General features: G+C 51.1%; 1 long non-coding RNA gene across 1 annotated transcript; it reads left to right on the top strand.

Moving 5' to 3' along the window:
• Nucleotides 1–7,099: 7,099 nt before the first annotated feature.
• On the top strand, nt 7,100–18,657 carry LOC108542124 (uncharacterized). Its single transcript, XR_001889172.1, has 4 exons — nt 7,100–7,783; nt 9,453–9,561; nt 16,572–16,981; nt 18,579–18,657. It is a non-coding gene; the product is annotated as an uncharacterized LOC108542124 (long non-coding RNA).
• The last annotated feature ends 3,731 nt before the right edge of the window (nt 18,658–22,388 follow it).

Raw genomic sequence — 22,388 nt, 5'->3', positions numbered from 1 at the left:
CCTATGGGGGCCGTCTCCAGGGCAAAGCCTTGGCCTATTGGCCTCTGTCAGCTGTCATGCACAGGAGGTATGCAATACAGTCTTGATGAATAGGTGAGTCATTGTCCATGAGCCCCTAAAAACAGACCTGGACTCTCTCTCCCCCCTCCCTCGTCCATGTGTGTGCATGCTTGCTCACACACGTGTGCACACACAAGCACAGTGGCTCACTCGCCTGGCTGGAGTCTTATTGCATGTCTGGGGCTGCCCTGGGAGAGTCAGGTGATGTCACTGTCTGCAGCGGCTACCTAGCCCACAGGGACTCCGAGTGAAGCACAGAGCAGACGTTCATCACCTGTTTGCAGAACTGCCACCTTGGGCCACAGAACAGGGTTCTAATGGCACTTGCCCTCTCACCATCACTCCTAAGCTCCTGCTCAAGTGTGGGGAACTGCGGATTGTCTGCCTTTGTGTTTTCCCCAGCGATCTGTACAGAAATTGCTCAGGACTCGCTAACTGGATGGATGCATGAAAGAATGATGTGGATCCAGTTGGGTAACTGATGAGAATGAATTCTATGTAAGATGAAAATGGTAACCACGCGAACCAGTTAGAACACAAGCTCACTGTTGCTGTAAAATACAGGCTTGCTGTAAAAATGACAAAGTAACTGTCACGTAAACCAGATCAGAGTCTACTGGCCCCTCACATGGTGGGCTGAATGGAAGCATGATGGGCTTATCTGGCAGCTCCATGGCACTGTGGACCCAGGCTCTGCTGATTACAAGAATCAGCTATCACCACTCAGTCTAAGGTGGCTGCTCCCCCTTCTGCCATCACACCCACATTCCTGCCAGCAGGAAGTGGGAAGGGAAAGTGGAAGGCACTCCTTTTTCTTTTGAAAACATGGTCCGGAAGTTGCTGCTGTCCACATCTGACCAGTCAGACTTACTCTGTGGGCCACACCCTGCTGTCAAGGAGGCTGGAGAAAGTGGTCTTTAGTTGGGAGGTCCCATGCCCAGCTTAAACTCGGAGGGGCATTTAATAAAGCAAGAAGAAAAGAACAGACATGGAGGCATCTTGTTTGCTGTGCCCTGCCTCATTTTGAAAGGTGGAACAGCCTGTGCATTGGCAGTGTGTAGTGGGGTGGAGTTGTCATGCCAGTGTGACTCTGGGTGAGGGAAAATGGTAGGAGAGGCAAAGGGGGGCATTGGTGCAAATGGACTGAGGGGTTCGGGGTGTGTGGAGTCTCCCAGAGGTAAGGTGGAGAGCCCCTGAGCCCTCTGAGAGGCACAAAGAAAAGAAGAAGGCTACACAACAGCTGGCCTGTGGCCTGCCCTGTGCCAGCCTGTGTTTTAACCCGGACATACAGACAGAGGGCACGAATGGGTGGCACCAGGCTGGAAGCTTCATGCATATGGAGTGCATGAAACCCCTGCTTCATGGAGCCCTGCCACGGCAGCTGCACCATGTGTTGCCAGCAAATCTGAATGAGCCATCAGCTTGTCCACAACTAGGAGTTTCCCAGTTTCCCTTAAAATATCAGCGACTCAGGCAAGGCCAGTCTGACTCTCCTCAGGGTGAGAGTTGGTAGCCCTGGGCAGTGGCCGTGGGCCCTGGCTCTCCAGTCCCCACCACTCCCTACTGGCCCGCTTTCCTCCTGCAGCCCCTATCTGCCTGTCCGGAGGGGAGTGGGCCACCTTCTCCACACCACCGAGACCCTACTCAGTCACCCCAGGGTCTCGCAGGACACGTCCATCCCTGGAGAACAAACATTCAGCTCATTCCCGTGTACTCAATGCCAGGCCTGTGCCCATGAGACGGGGGCTAGCAGAAAGGGTGGAGATCCCTAGGAAAGGAGAAAGAAGTTTCTGTCTTGTGGAGAAGCAGTCCAGAGGCAGGCAGGCCAAGACAGACGCAGTGGGACCCCGGCTGCACCCTGCTCCAGACGCAGCCCAGGCCTCGTGGTCCAGAATGGGCCCTGGCACCAGCCATGCTTTCTACATTCCAAGCAGTGGGCGCAGGTGCCTGCTACCTGTCCTTAAAGGACATTTCCAGAGGCTCCATGTAGCACTTATGCTCACAGCCAGCAGGTCACTCACGTAGCCACACCCAGCCACTAGGGAGACTGGGCGGCCCCGTGCTCAGCAAAACACTAGGCTTGTGTCTCTAAGGCAGCCCCAGGAGAATGTGTATGGGCAGGGCTCTCTGCAGCCTCTGCCTGGGCCTCACAGACTTCTTCCCTTTCCTCCCCACCTCCGACCTCATGAGGTGGTGAAATACACATTCACGGCACGAAAGAGAAACTGTAGCCCAGAGAGGTTTCATCGTGTGTGAGGCTCAGCCTCCGAGCGGTGGGCATTCACTTCACACGCGGATTTGCCCCTAACACGGGAGCCCCCACACATCCCTGCTTGGTGCCTCCACGGTATGAAGCCCGCTGCCAACACAGCGCTGATCCCAGGGACATCCAGACACCCGACAGTCACCACTGACCTTTGAGATTTCTTGCCATTGGATGGAACTGGTATTTTTTCTTCTTATTTGAGTTGGGTCTAGGGTGTGATTTAGCCCATGCTGTGGAAGATGTGACTGAGTATATGTGTGGGTTACTGAGGTCTGCCCTAGGAGCCCCAGGCCTGTGGGGACGCGGCAGCATCTCTGTGGCGGAGGAAGAGAGAGGCTGACACAAGGCTCTCCCCCCGGGGTGGAAGAGCTGTCCCAGAAGCTGAGAAACCGCCACAAAACAAAAACAGTTTGATTTCATCCAGCGACCGGTGACTTATTAGCTGCATTGTTTTCAACATCGTCCCTGGCCTGGGCTCAAATGTGGCTTTATTTTGCAAGCGGCTTTGTGTGTGGAGACACATCCGGGGTTCATAATGTTGCAGACCGGGATATTTTGGTTCTTTTTTGAAAGGGAAGATCTTACTGCCACCGGGCCCCGCCTCACCCTCCAGATTGGAAACTATGTGACCCTTACGATGGGGTCCCAGCTGGACACCTCGAGCCAGATTTCCGAGCTGAAAGGAGCACGGGGCCTCCGGGGCCGAACACATGCTCTGCACAGCTGGTCCCGGTGTTTTGTCCTGTCCGTTAAAAACAAAGCTTACACTGAGCAAAGACTTGCTTTCAGATCAAATATTTGTTGGCACACACATGTGTCCTGTTGGTTAGGAAACATGTTTTTTTTGTTTTAAAATTAGATTTCCCTGGAAAGAACAATGGCAAAATCAAAGGAGACAAGTGTTTGGTGGGGCAGAGAGAACAAAATCTTTTGCCCAAAAAGTCTTACGGTTTGGTGAGCGCCAAGCTGTTGGCTGGTGTCACAGGATGGGGTTTGCATTTGTCAAGAACAGCAAAGCTGCCACCTGGGTCCCACAGGGGGCCCTGGTGCAAGGCATACTGGAAGCAGCGTTGGAGACGGCGTCTCTCAGCTCTGGTCAGCCTCTGTTCTTCGCGCCTGGCTGTGGCACTGCCTGAGGGTGCCCCGAGGGCTGGGAATTGCTGGACCGATACTGGATGTGAGGGTTCTTAGACTGCTCCCCCCACACAGCCAAGGACTCTGCCACGCTGCTGACCTGTGGAAGGCCAGCACCTCCATGCAACCCCGCTGCTCTGGCCACAGCTGGGGAGGCCAGCCTCGGACATTGGCCCAGGGTAGCTGTCAGTAGCCTGGCTCGAGTGTGGCACAGTGCCTAGCGTCTGTCCAGCCAAGCAGATGCTGTCTCTTGGGGCTTTGGGCAGCGAAACACACAGAGAAGGATCCAGAGGGCAGAGAGACTTGCTGAGAGCTGGCAGTGAGCAGTGGCCGGGGAGCAGCAGGAACGACGGAGGGCCACACTGACCCGGAAGGGCGGAGGGTGGACCATGTGGAGGGCCAGGGAATGGGGAGGGCAAGGGCCGGAGACAGGCAGTGGAGGCCAGGCACAGGGGTAGCCAGGACTGTGGCCAGGCCTCTGAGCTGCTGACAGGTGACCAGAGATGCTGTTCCATGGAGAATAGCTCCTGCAGCTGCTTTTTTGCATAGACTGAAATCTAAACTACCTGCTCCTATGTGCTTGAGGGGACATTTTCAGGACTTGGGCTCTAAGGAAGGGGAGAGATGGTAACAGTCAAAGTGCACTCACAGACAGCTCATTGCTTCGGGAGTTGTAGTCCCTTCCCTGCCTCTTCCAGGAAGCCCTCCCTGACCACCTCCCTGCCTACAGTCCTCAGCCCTCTCTTTCCATGGGGTGTCCACAGAACTTGTTCCCAAGGGTTCCCAGCCTGCTGTGGCCTAACTCCTCAGCTTCATGTTTTACTCTAATCCCAGCCATGAGCTCCCTAAAGGCAGGAATGGTTTCTGGGCATCCCTGCAGCACAGAGGACAGGGCTCAGGATGGCTGAGGCTCAGTGTGCACTCATAGGTGGGATGGAGAGTTGACCTGTACGGCTCATGGATGGGGGCCTATCTGCAGACCTTTCCCTTAAACAGGGAACACTAGTCCTACTGGCCTCACAGACAGGGACAGGAACTCTCTGTGGCCTCTGCTCTTCACAGAACAAAGAGAGGGAGCCCGGGGCCTCCACCAAACACCATGGCTACGAGGAGAACAAGACAGGGGCTCCAGCCTCCAGCACATGGCTATGCATTCCTGGGTCAGCCGCCACCCTGCTCCCCAGCCAAGTCAGGTTCTGTTTGCTGCTCCACACCCCCAGGGAGCACAGAAATCGAGTTCTGATCTTCTTGAAATGAGCATCTGTCCAGTTGCATTGAGCTCAAAGGTTCATTCCACCATGAGCACCTACTTGATTGTGAGACCCGGCCAGCCCTGTAGGGTGGGCATGCAGGGCCCTGCACACCAAAGAACAAAGGACCACAGCCAGCAAGCATCCACTGCACCCAATGCCCTGGGCTGGCTCTGGGAGTTGGGGTGCAGGGCGAAGATGCAAGAGACATGAGCCCCATAGACACAGAACAGACAGGAGAGTAACCAGTGACAGAGGCCCAGAGAAGCGGGGTGGGGCCCAGGTGAGAGGCCTTCCGGAGGGGGGGTACTGTGGAGGAATGACACATTCCTGCTGCTGTCCAAAGGGAGCAGCTGCTATTCAGCAACAGCTGCTTGATATCTGGCAGGAATTGGCACCGAGGGTGGCCAGGTCTTCTGATTTTTTCTAGACAAGGCAGAAATGCAGGATGTGTATGTGTGTTATGTGTGCATGTGTGAGAGAGTGTGTGCGTATGTGTGAGAGAGAGAGAGAGAGAGACAGGTCTCCTGATTTTTCAAATATTGACTGAAGGCTCAGTAAGTTTTGTTGCATTGAGTCCCTGGGCTGCCCTTCCACCCTCTGCAACAGAGACCCACCCAGGGACCAACCGATGTGATTCAGAAGGCAGTGCTGGGCTGGAGTCTGGAGCCCAGGTTTGTAACAGGCGGGGCCTCTTCACTGCATTGAATAGGCTGGCCTCTTCATTCCGGGCGCCTGTCATTGGTATCTGAATTAATTCTCACAAGACGCCTCTGAGATAGGTGTCATGACTTTCCTCTTTCTATGGCTGAAAAGGCTGTGGTTCAGAAAGGTTGAGTCACTTGCACAAGGACACACAGCTTGTAAGCACCCCAGGAGACAGTGCTGAGCCTTAGAGGTGTTGGAGAATGGGGCTCAGAGCAGGGCAGTGATTTGCCTAAAGTTACCCAAAAGCAAGGTACGGGTGGGGACCAGCGCCAGGTCGTGGATGGCCAAGCTAGTTGCTCTTTCCTCTTTATCCCCAAAGGTTTCCAACACAATTCCACAACACCAGATGGGGCCACATCTTCCCGGCAGGGCACGGGGGTGGGTGGAATCCAAGGGTGGTGGTTGGGGTAGGGGGGTGGTTCCCTTTTGTACAGCAAAGCTTTCACAAAGCACATAATCACCTACCAATATATCTTCTTGCTAAGCCTGAACTTTAGTCCGTCCAGTTTCCACAGCCCAACCCACCTGCATTGCATTTCTGGCAGGATGTGGAAGACCTAAGCCAAGGGAATCTCCCTGAGCTCATGGCTTCTGCGGGTAATTAATAACACTTGCAGCCCAAATGTACACTGTTGCACATCTGTCCAATGTGGCTTGGGTAGATCTGTGCCTTGAGGCAGGGAGCTGGCCTCTATGGCCTCAGGTAACCCTTCCAGCTGGGGACGGCAGTGACCGAGTGATCTCAGAGCCACTGTTCTTCACCCCCAAAAGAGGATGGACCTTGAAGTCACCAGTGGGGCAGAACTGCCGTGTGCCTTTCTTTCTTGTAAAGTACGTATCAATGCCCCATTCTCCTGCCAACATTTAGGAAGCAGCACCTTCGAGGTAGGTGGACAGCAGCCTGGCCTCCCTAATCTCCTCGCCTAGCCCCCTTCTCCTCTCTCCCCACCCGCCTCCATTCAAACCTGCTCTGAATCCGTTGCAAGGATCTCATAAATGCATGCCCACACACAGAGGCACCGATCACTGAGAATGGCTTACAGGATGCGCCGTCAAGGGTTATCTGCATTTCAAAAACTCTGTGGTTACTTTACCCAAAGGAAGAAATCTCAGGCATTGGCAACTATAAATTCTGGGACATTTTCAAGTTCTACCTACGTTTTTGCCGTGCCTGTCCTGACAGGCACCCTTGTCAAAACATTTATTATTTAACCGTGTTCATGTATCACCAGTTTTCAAAGCTTTTGCATCCATTAAAAAAAAGATACTTCTACCTTTCTAAAAAGAACTTGGGATGAAATCTGGTCTTGCTTTCACTCTTAGGGTCTCGGCATGTACTTGCCATCATTAGTAGGGCTTCTGCTTGGTGGAGCCCTGGTAAAGAGACACCCTTGGCCAGGCACGGTGGTTCACACCTGTAATTCCAGCACTTTGGGAGGCCAAGGTGCGTGGATCACGAGGTCAGGAGATCGAGACCAGCTTGGCTAACACAGTGAAACCCTGTCTCTACTAAAAATACAAAAAATTAGCCAGGCATGGTGGCATGTGCCTGTAATTCCAGCTACTCAGGAGGCTGAGGCAGGAGAATCGCTTGAACCTGGGAGGCAGAGGTTGTAGTGAGCCAAGATTGGGCCACTGCACTCCAGCCTGGACGACAGAGCAAGACTCCATCTCAAAAAAAAAAAAAAAGAAGAAGAAGAAGAAGAAAAAAAAGAGACACCCTCTACTTGGTGGGGGCCAGCTAGCCACAGGAAGAGCCTCCCTGAGCCTTACGGCTGTGTCAGGAAGACGAAGATCAACAGGCCCCATCTCTGGGCCAATGAAGCCCGCCACTGTCTGTGGACACACAAGCCCATCTGTGGAGGACTTGGGCCATGTTTCAAGCAAATAATGTTTATTAGGTCCCAGGTCAGCCCATAAAAGCTCTTGGAATCCAAAATGTGCTTGAAGCTCAGGATCATTAGCTCTGGTTTTCTAATACTTTGCTCGTTCATTCATTCAATTCCTCATTTAGTCAGCAAATGTTTACCAGGTGCCTACCAGATGTAGAGGTATACAAATTAGGTTTAGGGTGCAAGTATATGACCTGGGCTAGAATGACAGTGGCTCTAACAAGACAGAGGCTGACTCCTTGCTTGTCAAAGCCACAGCTGCTGCATTGCTCAGGCCCCTCTACCTGTTGCTCTGCATTTCTGGAGTGAGCTCCTGTTTGTACGATCTTCACACCTCACACCTATACTGCTCAAGCTCCTGCATCAGCAGGAGGACGTGAAAGAGGAAAGGCACAGCCAGGTGCTGTGCACAGCCTGCTCATTCGGACTCCATTGGCTGGAACTTGATCACGTGGTCACACCCTGCTGCAAAGGTACTGGGAACTGTGGTCTTTATTTTGGGTGAACATAGGCCAAGCTAAAAATCAAGAGATCTCTTACTGGGACAGAGAAGGAGAGAATCAATGTTGGGAGACCACTAGTAGGCTCTGAAAAAATTGGTGAATAAAACAGATGTGTTCCTGTGCCATGGATCTCACAGTCCTGATGGGGAGATGGGGCAGTATGAAATAACAAGTGACCCCAAGAGTGAGTGCTTCCCTCTGTGATGAGGGGTGCCGGGAAAGGTGCAGGGCACTCAGAGAGCAGTGTCAGGTCAGGCTTCTCCAAGGAGGGGGCATTAGCCTGCAGGACGACAGGCTGGAGGAAGGGGTGTATGCTGGGGAGGCAGAGGGAACGGCATGTGCTGGGATCCTGTGGCAGGCAGGAAGGCAGATGGCCCTTAGAAGGACTAGGGAGGGGCTGCTGTGGCCAGGGTTCATGGGCAACGAGAGGGGATGAGAGGCAGCGCCAGGGCAGGCAGGGCCTGTAGCCCAGTGGGGCATCTGGAGACCCCACCCCACCATCAGGACACTGGGAAACCTCCCTGTTGGAGGGTGGGGATTGGCTGGAGGGGCAACACAGCTGCACGTGTAATTTTAGATCACTCCACTCTATTGCCTGTCTTCTCTGGAAACAGGGATCCCCGGAGCTCAGTAAAGGTTACAGGGGTAAAGCAGGGGAAGTGGTCCCACCTGCACTGGAGGCAGAAGCATGGACAGAGAGCTTTGCTGGCTCCACCACACACTAGACATCTTGAGCCTAATTAGAATCCCAGAATGCTGGCGTGGAGAAGACAAAGCATCCAGTCCTGCTCCTTGTGTACAGATGAAGAGGCTGGGCCTAGAGAGGGAGAGGGGCCCACCTGGGTCCCCCAGCAGGGTGGTGGTGGTGCTGGAAACAAGACGACTCTTTCTGAGTCCCTTGGTGGTGGTAGTGGTGGGTGGCAGGACCTGGGCTGGGGTCACTGGGTCAAACTAGTGTCACCTGGCCCCTGGGAGCTACCTATCTGAAGCATCTCCGGAAACTTAAATTTGCTAATTAATTTGTAATTCCAGCCCTAAGCCATAAAATCAAACCACACACTGAGCTGTCCACGGTTGCTTGACAGCTGGCCTGTCTGATCCTGGCTGTCTGCTCACAAATTGGTATTAGTGGTACCAAGAGCAGATTAACATGGTGACCAGGCACCCAGAAACTTGATGCCACCCGCTGGGCTCACTAAAGCTGTCAGCCTCCCCAGCTGCTAAGCTGCCCAGGCACCCATGTCTCCCCAGGCTTGGGTTGCAGAGCAGTCCTGGGCCCAGCAAGGGATAGGACCTTTCTCAGCCATCAAGTGATGCCATTGGTCAAACATAAGTTACAGGAGAGAGAAGCAGGGAGGCATTGCCACGAAAGCAGTACTCAAATTTCAGAGTTTGCACAGGGCTTGAGAATCAGTGGGGCCATGGGCATTCATCATCCTAGCCAAAGCCCACATTGCAGAGCCAGAGAACTGAGCCCAGAGAGGAAAGAGCTGTGGTGGTGTCACACAGCACAGGATTATAGCTCTGGCTCCCTCTCTGACGACCTAATGCTCTACCTGTTCCTCTAAGTGAGAGTGCTGCTTTCCCATCATCTTTGCCAACCTGCATATTTCTTTTACGTATTTGTTCATCTCATCAGCTCCTGCCTCCTGAGCACCTACTACTGTGCCAGACACTGTACAAGGCCCTAGGATACAGGAAGCAGTCATTGTGAGAAGAACTGGAAACATGAAGAGTCATTCGTTGAGGTTAGTATGATATATGTTAGTGAACAAAGGAAGGGAGGGTGGGAAGACATCTCAGACAGGATGAACCACGACATGGGCTGCATTAGATAGGGTTGGAAAACGTCACGGTACAGTGGTGTAAGCAGGGCATTTTCCCTCCTGTAAAATTCCAGGGACAGTATGGCCATTCTGACCTACAAAACCTTGGACACCCATGCTCCTTCTATCCACTACATCTCTGGTCCTCATGGGTCAAGATGGTAACTAGAGCTCCAGCCATCAGGTCTGCACTCCAGGCAGCAGGATGGAAAGATGAAGAAGTGGGGAAATATATGCTCACAGAAACACTTGTACAAGAATACTTAGTGTCAAGAACTATAAAGGGTCTGAAATTTTACTCAACTTGAAAGGTAATGAGTTAGGCTCTTGAGAGGCTGGCAGAAGATGCCAGAACCATGAGTCAGAGACAAAGGATGTTATTCCTCACAGCACAGCAAGCAGCATGTGTATCAGCATATTTGCATCAGTTCCTTTTGCCCCAAGTCCCACAGGACAATGTGAGTGGGCCCAGATGGATCCTGCACTTATAGTGAATTGCATTTCAGGAGAGGAACCCTGAGCTTAGGGAACCCGGATCTTTTATAATGGGAAGCAAGCATGCTTGCCCTTTGCTCCAGAGGGAGAGCTTGATCTTCCAAAGCTCTTTGCAATACAAACATCCATGAAAAGATAGGTCAGTCAGTGCCTTACTCACAAGATGTGCAGAAATGTGAGAGACTCATGGGGAATTGTCTCCCAATATACAGCAGCTTTATTCATAATAGTTCCAAACTGGAAACAGCCCAGACATTCAACAGAAGAGATATGTTTATGCAATGGACCATATTTGTGCAATAGCCATCCTAATGGGTGTGAAATGGTATCTCGTTGTGTTTTTGATTTGCAGTTCCCTAAAGATGAGTGATGGGCGTCTTTTCACGCACTTGCTGTCCATTTGTATATCTTATTTGGTTAAATGCCTAAGTCCTTTGCCCCATTTCTTAATCAGGTTGTGTTGTTGTTTTTGTTGTTGTTGTTGATGTTGTTGTTGTTATTGTTGTTAATTATAGAAGGTTTTAACCAGGGTGGTAACTTAGATTTATGTGTTTGGAAGATCCCTGTGGTGCCCTATTTGGAGTGTGAATTGAAGGCAAGATTGAAAGTAGCATGATCAGGGAGGAAGCCGCTGCATTGATCCAAAGATGACTGATCGTCTTCACCAAAACAGAACCGCAGGAATGGAAAGGAAGGGATTGGGGAGAAGCATTAAGGAGCAAGAATGGGCAGGCTTGATGAACGCATGGCAGTGGTGGGGAGAGAGGGGAAAAGTCAGGGTTGTCCAGGTAGTTGACTGACGACTAAGTACATCGCCACAGAGAGGGCATCCTATAGGAAAAATTTGCAGACTCTCCTCTGGTAACCCCTGCCCCCATGAAATCCTACAGAAGCAACTGTATGGGACTAGCATCATCAACTTTTCCTGTTTGTTAAAATATCTCACCTAGCTCTGAGCACTCCCTGTTCGCCTTCCCCTCCCTCCCGCTCCTCCATCACGTCTGGGTACCTGATGCCCCTTATCTCTTGGCCCCAGTGCACGTGGGTTATCCAGGTCTTCAGTTCCAGGCTCTGTGTCTGTCCTCACAGATTGACAATCTTGAGAAATGTCTCTGGCTTTTGGACCCTGGCTCCCTGGACTGCTTTTGACTTTGCCTGCTGCCCGGGTTTGGGGTCCACTTGCATAGTGGGTATCCATTGGGGTGGGCGTCCAGCTGACGGGAGTGTGTCCCGTATGTGACCTGCCCCTGGCCATTGCCAATTAGCCCAGGGTGGGGCCGCTTGAACCAGGCTGAGCCAAGCAGAAACCTTTACAATTCCCCATGCACAGACTGTCCCCAGACCAAGAGAACCCAGAGACTCCAGTGTCCAGCTGGAACTGGAGCCAGCACCCCCAGTCCCAGCCCTGGTCACCTCTGCCTTGTCTCCATCCCTCCCACTTTGCTCCACACACCCGCCTCCCCAGCCTCCTTACGCTGCAGCTTCAAGGTCATTTCCTGGAAGTCTCTCTCACCTCCCTCAGATCTCTGCTCAGGTGTCACCTCTTTCAAGGGGCCAACCCCTGTCAACCTGCTGGCTTCTCCTGGTGGTCCTCTCGCTGGTGTCCCACAAGGCCAGAATCTCCTGTTTTGTTCCCTGTGGTCTAAAAGAGTGCAGGTGTGCAGTGGGTCCTGTTACATTTTTGGAATTCAGGGAGAATGAGTAAGGATGGTGCAGTAGTAGTGAGGCTCACAGAACTCCGCCTGCAGGGGCCATTTTTCCCCAGCGAAGGGAGCTGCCCAGTGAAATAACATAGTCCTGGGGCTCACAACTTAATGGTGAAGGGCTTGGTCCGGGCCAGGTGACGGTCTTCACCTCTCTGCCTCGGTTTCTTCAGCTGAACGATAGGAATAATCACCTGCCTCTTAGTGCGATTTTGAGGATTAAATGCAGGAATGCAAGTAGGCTTTGGACTTCAGTCAAGGCTCAGTAACATAGTAATGGGTCAGGAGCACGCAAGCTCCAATTCGAAGTATTTAGGGGATCGTACTGTTCTCCCAGTACCTGATTTATGTAATAACAGAACTCCTGCTATCACCAGCTAGGCACGGTGGCCCAGAGAGGGGCGGTGCGCCGTCCGACGGTGCACAGCCTCTGGGCTACAGGGCCAGAGGCGACCCCAGGCTTGCAGCCGATCCGCCAGCCCGGGCAGCGGGTCGGGACCGGCGCCGGCGACCCAGCCGAGGGCGGCCGAGGGCGCGGCCAGGCCCGCGGGGCGGCTTTGTGCGTCGCCTGATTTCCATTTCCCCAGAGAAACACGCTCGCGCTAGCAAACTGCCTCGGCTCCCCGCCCGGCGTGGCCCGGCGATGAAGATGATTACTCCGTTTTGAGCATATTAATGACCTAATGCCACCGTTCTGCGGACAATTCAGGGCTTTGCGCCGGGCCGGGTGGCGGCGCGAAGTGGCGGCGCCCCTCGGGGCCGCGGGCCGGGCACGGGGCAGGGGGCTCCGGGAACGCGCGGCCCCCACCTCCGCCGGCCGCGGGCACAAAGAGGCCTTTGTGCGGGCGCCGGGCAGGGCGTTTCCGCGCAGACAAAGCCCCCTCGCCCTGCCCTCCCACCCTGCCTCCAGGCGCCCGAAGCCTCGCAGAGGACAGGCCTTCATGCCCTTCCCTCCCCAGCCCCGCGACGTGGGGTGCCGCTTTGACCTTCGCTCTTCCCAGGAGGCCGAGTGGCTCACTGGCTCACAGGTGGGATCCGCCTCCTATCCCGTCATGGCCGTGCCCTTGCCCTTGGCGGTGCTGCAGCCAGGGCAGCGGGAGGCGCGGGGACACCGTGCCTTGATCCAGGCTTCCCCGCCGACCTGAGCCAGAACCACGGAGCTGGGGATGCCCGCGCAGCCCTGCGCTGTCACACTGTGTCTAGGCGCACTGTAGAAGGGGGCCGACAGGAAGAGGCGCTGCGCCAGAACTGTTCTTCCAAAGCACACCTGCTTCGTGCCTTCCCTGGATTTCCACCTTAGGAAACTGGCACCACCTCCCACCCCCTGCTGGGGCTGGAAACCGCGCCACGACGCTTGACTCTTTTCCCTGTTGCGTATGGCTCTCACCCTACTCCTTCCCGCATTTCCGCAAGTCCTGTGGGTTCTAGAATGCCCCATGTCCTCTCTCCAGTTGCACTGCCTCTGCGCCTGTCACCAGCACAAGCGCTCCAACTCTCCCCGGTGGCTACTCCAGCCCTGTGGTTTCCCATGGGGTGCGACTGGCAGCCTTTCAGGGGGTAAATCAGATCCAGCTGCTTCATCGTCCCACCCCCACCCCAGCCCTTCAAAGGTTTCCCTTTGCACTCAGAAATCTACTCCTCTTTCCGTGGGCCCGGGGACCCCGTGGGAGTCAGCATTCCTGCTGTCCCTCCGCCTCTAGGAGTGTATTCCAGACTTCCTTTAGGAGAGCATATTTAAGAGGAAACCTGAAAGATGAGGAGGGAACTGGCCAGCTAAGGAGTCAGGGGAACAGTATCTCAGGCAGGGGTCTGAGGCCAAAAAAAAAGCCCTTAACTGGTTCTAGGATGGCCCAAGGCCTGCATGGTTTGGAGTACAAGGGAGCACAGAGTGAGAGCAAAGGATCAGGTGGGCAGGGGCCCAGCCTCTGGGGTAAGGGGTGGGCAGGGGCCGGGCCTCTCGGGTATGGGGTGGGCAGGGGCCGGGCTCCTTGGGTAGGGTGCTTGGGTTTTAAGCAGGAGGGTGAGTGGATCTGGTCTACATGTTCATGAGCATTTACCTGTCTGTGTGAGCATCTTGGGGTGCTTCCTTACCTCCTCCTCCAACAGCTAAGCTCCCCTGCCCACCCCAACACACACACACACACACACGCACACACACACACACACACACACACATCATCTGTCCTCCACCCCTGTGGGCTGTGGATTCAAGTCCCAAATTCCCTCCAGCCAGGCCTCTCCCTCCGGTTCCCTCTGCCACGACTTCCCGCCTGGGTGACCACAACAGCGCAGGAACTGCCCCTCCCTGCCACAGCTACAGCCTCATCCCGTCACCCCCTACCCCAGGGCTCTGGGCCCACCAGCCACTGCTCCCCATTACCTGCCTGTTCACTGGGTCCTGTTGGCTCCTCAGGACTCCAAGACCACATGCCCCATCCTCAGGCCTTTAAAGGGCAGTGGCTCAGCTGCTTGGTTCATGAAGGAATGAGGGTCTAGTGCTGCCAGATTAGTATACATTTTCAGGGGAAGCCCGAAATCCAGATTTTGATGTGAAATATCCCTTGTAAAATATCAGACCAAAATGAAAACTATTTTAACACTGCTATAGTACCAGACAAATGACATGTAGTGAGAGTCTGGATGTTTCCCTCTCCCCTGCCGCCCCACCCTGCAAATCTCATGTTGAAAATTGATCCCCAATGAAAGGTGTTTGGGACATGGGGGGCAGATCTCTTATGAATAGATTAATGCCCTCCCTCTCAGGAGACTGGGGGATGGCAGACAGGCGGGCGGTGTGAGTTCTCATTCTATTAGCTTCTGTGAGAGCTGGTTGTTCAAAAGAGACCAGCACCTCCCTCCCCCATCTCTCTAGCCTCCTCTCTCCCCATGTGATATCTGCACACATGGCTCCCCTTCACCTTCTGCCATGAGTGGAAGCAGCCTGAGGCCTTCCCTAGATACAGATGCCCAGTCTTCCAGCCAGCAGAATTGTGAGCCAAAGAAACCCTTTTTTCTTGTAAATTACCCAGCTTCTGGTATTCTTTTTTTTTTTTTTTTTTCGAGACGGAGTGTTGCACTGTCACCAGGTTGGAGTGCAGTGGCACGATCTCAGCTCACTGCAACCTCCACCTCCCGGGTTGAAGAGATTCTTCTGCCTCAGCCTCCCAAGTAGCTGGGACTACAGGTGCGTGCCACCATGCCCAGCTAATTTTTTTTTTGAAACGAAGTTTAGCTCTATTGCCCAGGTTGGAGTGCAGTGGCACAATCTTGGCTCACTGCAACCTCCGCCTCCCAGGGCCTTCAAGCAATTCTCCTGCCTCAGCCTACTGAGTAGCTGGGACCACAGGCGCGTGCCACCACGCAAAGCTAATTTTTTGTATTTTTAGTAGAGACGGGGTTTCACCATGTTAGCCAGGCTAGTCTCGATCTCCTGACCTCATGATCTGCCCACCTTGGCCTCCCAAAGTCCTGGGATTACAGGCATGAGCCACCACGCTCGGCCGCTGGTATTATTTTATAGCAGTACAAATGGACTAAGACATGTAGCAAATCTAGACCAGTGCCTGCAATTGGCAGCCGCTGCTACAGCATCTAGTACAGGACAGGACCTGATAGTCAATCAGTCCATTATTCAGCCAGCAGTCCATGAGCTGGGCCTGCTTACCATCACCAGGCCCTGAGCTGAAGTAAAGGCTCAATAGATGATCATTCCCATACCCCCTGCTTTCTTCTGGTTCTTTAAGGGTTTCATTTAAACCTTTGATTCATGTAGAATTTATTTTGGTATAACATGTGAAGTGAGGATCTAAATTAATTTCTTTTACAGATGGGTAGCCAATTGTTCCAATACCAAATATGGATAAATCCTGTTTTAAGTGCCAACTTGATCATATGGTAACTTCCTATATATATTGGGAGACTTCTAGTAATTTCTGAATTATATGGTTATTCATGTACTTGTGCCATAGTTTTAATTGTTTTTGCTTTATAATAGATTTAAAATACAAGTAAATAATGGATGGGGTTATCTCTGCTTTTTACATTTCTGTTTTCAAACTTTTCCTGGATGCATGTATATTTTTCCATATCAACTTTAAAATCAGCTGGTATAGTTCCACAAGAAATTCTGTTAGTATTTTCACTGAGATTGTGTTGATGTGTAGCTTAATTTAGGAGAATTGGCATCTTTATAATGTTGAGATTTTTTAACCCAAGAATGTGGTGTAAGTTCACATTTGTATCCTTTGGCAGCATTTAAATGGTTTTGCACATATTTTAAAAAGTTTATTTCTAGGTTGCTTTTGCAAATGGGGTCTTATTCCGTTATATTTTAGTTCTGGCTGTTGTCTGTGTATTTGAAGGCCATTGATAACAGAACACTAATTTTGAATCCAGTTACCTTACACAATTATTTTGTCATTTTCAATAAGTTTTTCTTTCAGTTTATTCTTGTGGGTTTTCCATGTAAATGGTCAAATAATCTTCAAACAGGGATAAGTTACCTCCTCCTCTCCAATCGGATACCTCTTTCCTGGAGCATTGGCTAATCCTCCAGAGTAGTGGTGATAGTGATGACAGTCTGGAAAGTATCTGGCCCCTGGCTTATTCTAAATATAAAATAGATGGCTGGGCTAAAATAGATAAATGCTAATTTATGGAATTATCCATTTTGTCTAACTTATTAAAAGCATTTTTTTCAGAATAAGTATTAAATGTTATGAAAATTTTTTTTAGAAACAAAAGATAAGCAGACAATTCTAGAAGCTTTTGGAGACTGAAAAAGTCACACCATGAGGATCGAGAATCAGAATGGCATCGGACTGCTTAACATCAACCCAGAACACCACATGCCAATAGAGAACTGCCTTCAGAATTCTGAGGGGAGATGATTTCCAACTAAGATTTATACCTCCAGCCAAACTGTCAATCAATTATCCAAAAACTGAACTCCCATATGCAGCCTCCAAGGAAGCTATTGGCGTGTATATTACAACAAAATAAGGGAGTAAAGCAAGAAAGAAGATGACTTAGGATCTAAGAAACAAGGCACCAACACAGGACAGAGGGAAAGGGAATTCCCAGGGTAACGTTGAAGAGAAATTTCACAACTTCTACTACAATGGCCAGGAGAGCAACTGATCCAGGTAGAAGCAGGAGGGTTCCAAGAAAAAAAAACTGAACTGATAGGTTGCCAGATGTGTTTGACTATATTACGAGAAATTTTAGAGTTTTACTGTCACGGTTTGTGGGAAGAATTAGTAATCTTACATCAAAAACTAATTAAATTAAAAAACTGAGGTAATTACTAACTCCAGGGAAAACAAAAAGCTGTACAAGACTGCAACTGTAACCATAATATAGTCCCTTGCTTAGCTGTGAATAATCTATATGTAGATATGATACGGTAAAAACTGAGTGTTGATTTAGCAACTGTGATAGGACTATCTTGGAAGGAAAAGTGTGTGTTTGTGGATGGTGACTGGTGGAGAACCAGCAATTTTCCACAGGAGGAAGCCAATACATAATATCCAAAAAAAAAAAAAAAAAACATCTAGAGAATGATATTTAGAAATATGAAAGGAAATGTCAGAAGGAACAGCTAAAAGACTTAAAGTAGCTTCCTCTGAGGCGAGGCAAGACTGCTGCTTTTCGTTATCAGCCTTGCGGCACCATTTGGCTTTTAAAATTTTGAACATACAATTTTTTAAAATTAGAAATTTAATTTAAAATTTTCTTACATGTATTACCTAAAAGTCACCTTTTGTACCAGCCTCGTTCTCAGCAAAATGAGCTGACCAAAATTTAAACAGACCAAGGTGCCAGTCCCAGCTCTACAGATTGCTAGCTGTGTGGCCTCAGGCCAGTTGCTCAATCTATTTGAGCCTCCATTCTTTAACCTAGAAAGTAAAGATAACATTAGCACCTACATCGTAAGGTTACTGAAAGGATTAAATAAGACCATGTCTAGACCTGGCACATAAAAGCATCCAATAAAGGGTATCTGTTGAGATGGTGGTTGTTTTAATTTCACTTTCTTCAATTGCTAAGTGACTAACTGTGGGCAATTTCCCCAAGCCTCCCCAATTTTAAAATTGGTAGAAAATATTCTGAGCCTCTGAAGAGATAAATGAAATAATGAGTGTAGAATACCTGGCACCTAATCTTTCTAAAACTCAAATATCTCATTTGCAAAATGGGAAAATCCTTTTAGGGTTTTCAGAGCATTAAGTGAGATGACATAGTGAAAGACATAGCCCAGTACCAAGGACACATTTATTTACTCAAAAAAGCAGCTATGCGTAAGACTGGGAACTTTTAAACGTCGTAAAAGTAATACATGCTGACTGTTAAAATGGGAGAAATCTAGAAAAGTGTAAAAACAAAAATTACCAGTCACTGCAATGCTTCTCGATAATATTTTTCCATCTATTTTGTATGCTTATTATATCAGTCGATGTAGATCATGTGCCAGGAAAAACTGTACCAAAATCTCAGTGATTTCAAGGCACAGAGGTTCATTTCTGCTCCTACCCAGATCACAGGCGTCCAGATGACTCTCAGGTGCTCTTTCCCGTATTGCGGCTCAGTGATAGAGGCTCCTTTGAGCTTCTGGGCCTTCAAAATCAATACGCATTTCCATGACCACTTAGGCCAGGGGACAGCAGGCTGGGAAGGGTTGCACCAGCAATTGATCACCATCACCTGGAAGTGACACAGGTTACTTCTCTCGTATTTCCCTAGCCAAAGGAAGTCACACAACCATCCTGATATCAAGGGGCGAGGAAGGGAAATCTTCTAGGGTGCCTGGATGCAATGGGCAGTTGGACCTGGGACACCGTAACTACGTCCACCCCACACATTCCAGAATCGAAGACACATCGCATCTTTGATTTTGCTGTTTCACTGCTTTTGTCTCTTCCCATTACGTCATAAAATATTCTTTGAAAACATGTGGCACGGATAAAACTGCAGATTTAAGGAAAGATTTTAAGTTGTATGGTGACACTATTTCCCTCTTCCTCGTTCTCTCCTTCCTCTTATTCTTCTAATTTAGGAAACTGTATGTAGGTGGCAGAGATCCAGGCCCCAGAACTTTGCATGTCCTTGCTCAGAAATGCCTCCTCTTCTCTTCCTGGCCGACGCAGGACAGGCCGGTTCTGTCATTCCTTCCTGGAGAGCTTGTGCAGGTCTGTGGGCGTCTTTCCCTCCAGAAGTAACACGTTTGGAGGTGAGGCCCAGAGAACCTGCTGAACAACTGCCGGATTAACAACTCCACATGTGGGGTGTGGCTGCGCGCGGCTCTGCCGGGGCCTCCTTGTGCAGTCAGCCGGTGGTGTTAACCCACAGTGTTAAAAGTGACGCCAAAGCGGTGCCGGCGCCACTGCCAGCTGCTGCAAGAGATGACACCCGGGCCTGCAGAGTTGGGTGCGAGCTCAGGAGCGACAGCCCCTCCTTGCTGGTGTCCCAGGATCCCAGGGACCAGTGGGAAGGGGTCCAAGGGGAAGGAGCTTGGTGGGCCCACTCGAGAGGAATACTTTGTCCCAGGCATGCAAAGTATGGGAAACTGAGGCTGCGGGGACAGTGAGGAACATGCAGAGGTCAAGATGCTGAGAACTGGAAGGAAGGGCCTGTCAAGTCAGCAAGAGCACTGTGCTGAGAGCTGCTCTTTTCCTTTTCCCCTCAACAAACTTGCTGCCGTGTGCCTGCTCTGCTCCTGCATGGAGGGCATCTGTGATCTTCCTAAAAGAGATCATCAACAACTTCTGAGGTTTAGAATCCAGCTGTGAAAAGTTACTGACATACTTGGAACAATTAAAGAGGAACGCAAAGTGCACTCTCATCTGGCGTTGGGCTGTGCAAGCAGGTGACCTGGGTTTCAAGAGGAGTTGGCAGGAGGGAGAGTTCGCTGAGGGCATAGAAATGCTCCAAAGGGCTCCTTCCTTGTCAGCTGCCACCATCCACAGAAACTCCAGAGAGCAGGGGAAGAAAGCGAATGTGGAGCAAAGAAGGCAAGCAGGGAGAAGGAGATTATGTAATCCTCCAGCAGCGTGTGAGCTGGGCCAGGCAGTCCTCTGCAAGCCCCTTTTGCTGATGGAGAAAGTGAGACCCAGAGGGCTAACCCACCTTCCTCTGGAAACAGCACTACAACTGAAGCTGAGCTGGTCCAGCCTGGTGCTGTCTGCAGAAAGACTTACATGCATTTTCCCTCACAAGCTGTGGATGAAGGAGTAAGATCTGACCCGTGCCCAGCATCGGCTGGGAGCCGGACCAAGAGTTCATGGAAAGTAAAACTCAAGACATTCACTCCCTTGGGTGTGAAATAAAACAACTCATCTCTAGCTCTACGGCTTGCAGAGCGCTATCCTCTTATTTTCTTCTCTCAACAACCTGTGACAAACACATCATTATTTCCATTTTGCAATTTCAGAAACCGAGGCTGGGAGGGAGAATGAGCTGCATTCTGTAGCTCTAGAGGGAGGAGATGGAGCCCAGGTGGGCTGAGCCCGTTTCAGGCCTTCTTTGCTCTATCACGCAGCCTCTGGAGTCAACCACCAATCATCCAGGACAACCCAGATATTAACTCATTGGCCTGCTGAATCCCGTTTCCTCTTCAAATGTGACCTGTCCCAGCAAGCTGAGTCTGGAGCCCACTGGACTAAGAGTGGAGTTGGAGGGTGCCACCCTTTGGCTGGCCAGCAGCCAATCAGATACTTCTGCTAGATCTGACCTAAGTCTCTACAGGGAGCTGGGAGAACTGAGGCACGATGGAAGGGATATGAGCTGGAAGTCTGCAGGTGCTCAGAGCTTCCCAGATTTCTCCCTCACTCCCCTGCCCTCTCTGCCCTTCCTTGAGGCCCTGAAAGCTATGAGCTCAGGAGCTTTCCCTCCCTTTATCCAAGGTTAGTAGAGTTTCCTGTACTGTGAAAGTCATGTACCCCAAGGCACCAAGGAAAGCAATCCTGTAGAATCCACAGAGCCTGCATGCAGCTGCTGGGCCCCCAGCGAGGTACCTTCCTCCCTTTGAGATGACAATTCTCTGGGGGGAGCAGACTGCCTGCCTATTGCACATGCACTCTGGAGAGTGCTAAGGCCTGCAGCAGACATTTCCACCCCACGTGTGCTACCTGCTCAGCACCTGTCCTCACAGCCGCCGTGCCTCTGTATCCTCACCGCACTCATGGGCTCGAGCTTGAGTCTCCTCTCAGTTTATGCATTTGTGAAATGTTCATGGAACACCCTCTGTACATCAGGCACCTTTTCGTGAGCACACATTTTAGGCTTCCTCCCAGCTTCTGAACCTGGAATCAGTTTTCCTATTAGCCTTGCTGCTTGGCCGTGGTGCTGAGCCTTTCCTTGGCCAGAGTTTCTGCTTCTTCCTTCACATGTCATGCTCTGGGCTGTTCCTCTGGTCTTGCTGTCCTCACAGCTATGAGTTAAATGCCACCATCTCAGTCGATTCCTGGGAAACTGGGTTGGACCCTTCCCTCTATTGGGCTCTGGCTGCATTCCAGCCCTGCAAGCACAAACTGGCCTTCTGCTGGATTGGGTCACAAAAAACAAGGCCAGCGTGGAGAATTCATTGTGGGCCAGGCTTTGAGATGCTACTGCGGAGCTGGGGCCTGGGAGCCTAGGCCATTTTCACAGTCTTCAGATATTCTCATGTCTCTCATCCTAGTCACCTGCCCGTCTGTATCCCATCCCTCCCTCAGGCTCTCTCCTTTCCTCTACCACCAAATAACCTTGAAGGTGTGGTCTCCAAGGCCAACTCCATTTTCACCCCATTCCCTCCGCCATTCTGGGTCTGCCCCCTACCAAGACTTCCTCTCCCACCTTCTCATGTCCCTACCCTTCCCCACTGGGACCCTTTCCTCCTTCCCCCAGGGCCCTCTCAGCCTCTGTGGTACTCCCTGATTCTTCCCTCCCTGACCACACCTTCATCTTCCCAAGAAACACCAGTTCCCAGGACCTCAGTTTACGGTTGGGAAGATCAAAGCTCAGAGAATGTAAGCTGCCGGCAGACACACCACTGGTAAGTGGTGGAACCTCACCCAGGCTCTTCCCCTGCCGTGCAGGCTGTCACTGAAATCACGCCAGGCCCTCACCACCCAGGCTGGTGGGTGCCCCCAACAGAGCCACACTCTTGAAGGTGTTCCTCTACCCAGTCTAAAGCAGGATGTCATTTTTCACCTCCACATTCCTGTTATCACGCAGCAGGTTGCACATCTCCTCATTTCTGAGGAAGACATTTGGGGCTGTGTTCTGTGAACGGCCTGTTGCTATTTGCTTGTGTTCCCCTGGGGTTGCTGATTTTCCGCTGACTGTAGGAGTACTTTAGCATTTAAGGAAACTCACCCTTTGCCATATGTGTTGCAAATATTTTTTCTAGTTTTTTTTTTTTATAGTGGGATTTTAATATCACATGCCATTGAATTTTCAATATTTATTTTTTGGCTTGACATTTAAAGTCAACCCAGCCAGCCTCGTTTTGCAGTGTTCCTCTGGCCTATTGGGGTGCGAGGTTTTCCCTGATCTTGCCCTTGGTCATGTAGA

This window comes from Rhinopithecus bieti, unplaced genomic scaffold (assembly GCF_001698545.2).
Source record: "Rhinopithecus bieti isolate Rb0 unplaced genomic scaffold, ASM169854v2 scaffold_19969, whole genome shotgun sequence".
Lineage (NCBI taxonomy): Eukaryota > Metazoa > Chordata > Mammalia > Primates > Cercopithecidae > Rhinopithecus > Rhinopithecus bieti.
Note: the sequence above shows the minus strand (reverse complement) of the source record. Positions and strands in the feature narration are given on the sequence as shown.